Source organism: Nicotiana tabacum, chromosome 6 (genome assembly GCF_000715075.1).
Source record: "Nicotiana tabacum cultivar K326 chromosome 6, ASM71507v2, whole genome shotgun sequence".
In the NCBI taxonomy this organism is placed as follows: domain Eukaryota; kingdom Viridiplantae; phylum Streptophyta; class Magnoliopsida; order Solanales; family Solanaceae; genus Nicotiana; species Nicotiana tabacum.
This window is the reverse complement of record NC_134085.1, coordinates 95,039,037-95,041,135: the sequence shown is the minus strand read 5'-3', so window position 1 is coordinate 95,041,135 and position 2,099 is coordinate 95,039,037.

The following is a 2,099-nucleotide window of genomic DNA, read 5'->3' as shown; positions in this document are numbered from 1 at the left end:
GGGGAGAGGGGGAGTCGTGCCCATTCTCTATCCGGGCACGAGCAGGAACATAAAAAAAAATGGAAAACCGAATACATGTACATGATGTAACGACATATTCAAAAATACGTGATCCGATTTGATAGGCTGCCCGCAGAAAGGAAAGAGTTTACCGACCGCATAACAATTCATTCTTGTGTGTAGCGCGTGGGCCCATGTCTCCCGAACGATCATAGTACGGCCGCTCATCTAATATAAAATCAATGAGTAGATCTCACCTCCCCTTCCCCATACCATAGCCGGAAGGGATAGCGTATCCACAGAAGAGAGAGTACGGGCCCTTGCCCAACATTTAGTTTAGACGCGGCTCGAATGCCTTTATGCTATAGGCTGTGTTAAGCATGCTTCTTTGACAGAAAACAAACTCTTTTTCCATGACAACAGTCGCGACTATAAAGGGCGGGGCGGTAAGCTCTCTATCAACAATAGGGGGCTATTCATAGTAAAAAACTACTAGACTATATGGATTCCAACTGAACTTCAACTTCTACTTGGTTGATTAATTCAGGGGCAGTGCTGGAACATAATGTTGGACGATCTCCATTTCCATATGGTAATTGAAGTCAAACAGGAGCAAACCAGGTGCAATTCAATCCTTATTCCTAGCAATGATTCCCAAAAAAGCAAAACCTCACTAGACCGAGGCCCATTGCTATGGGGACTACACTAGATAAGAGAATGACTAAGGTAATTGCCAATAGTTTCTATTGAAAGACAGGCTGGCTCTTTAAAAAGGGCGCCCTCCTAATCTCATTTTGATAGGAAGAGATATTGATAATTATCCCAAGGAGGCTTACTACTCAGCTGATAGATCAGGTGAGCCAGCCATGATCACTAAACTCACCAAACCAGCAGCATATGCAAATTTGAATCATAGGTTTCTATATGCTTAAGGAAAATGGGATTTGCAGAGTAGGATACGAAAGTTTATTTATATACAATGGAAAGCCCCTATAATCCATGGACGACCAGTGGAGTTCATAAAAGAAACCAAAGAAAGGTCCGCGACAAAGCTGTCCCCTCTCTCCATATCTCTACTTACTGGCTGGGTGCAGATAACACTGTAATAATAACAAAGCCAGATAGAGATACTGTTCGTTCAGAATTGATTCAGATGGCGAGGACCCACGGAAAAATCCACCTTATTCATGCTCCGCACAGCAACTTGCCCGGTCAATATTATATGTCTATGCTAAACTTGGTGATCTATTTTCGTTGCCCCCTTTAAGCGTATGTGATATAATCATTCTTATCTCAGAAGAGAAGTATGCATTGTCCCCACTTAAGTTATTAAGTATTCCCAAAGACGAGGCGATTTTTTTTTATGTTGAAACTTTATGTCAGCCAGGGGACCCTGATCATAAATGGGTTGTTTGTCCCGGTGAAAGGGACGCTCTCGTTTTAATCGCTCTGGCGCATATGTTGAATAGTTGTTTTATGCGTTCATCTATCTTTCAGGAGCAGTCGTGTGGTTTTCCCAGAGATCGCCGTGAGTTCTTTGCCAAATTAGGTGGAGTGGGGAAGATTAGAACTATTTTCATCTTGAATCTAGCACCCTCACAAGGTACTATTCCTCATAAAAGAATTTTACGAAAGCTGGCACCCTTGGTGCGTGATAGCTACGTAATATCCTTTGTTTCATCCTTTTTAAAGATACCAGTTTATGACCAAAATGGAATTAATTGTTCTATTACGGAAGTAGGGATCCCACACGCTGGGTTAATCACTAAGGTCTTATACAATTTTATGTTGGATGATTTCGACCGGGGATTTAAACAGCTATACCCTAGTCTTTCTTATTATCGTTACTTGGCTGACTGTTACGTATTATTTCCATTGTTTAGTCTCCAAAGCGAGCAGCAGTGTAAAGAAGAAATGAATAGTATCCTCTTAGAGTTAGATCTTGATGGGGATATCACAACTATTCTACCTGGTGGGGGTGCCCATGTGACTCGTGATGGGCGTTTGATTATTCTAAGTCGAGATTGCAGTCTTCACGTTGTCGAACAGTCAACATTCTTTCTTTAGTTCAATTTGTAGTCAATATGTTTTATACAAAA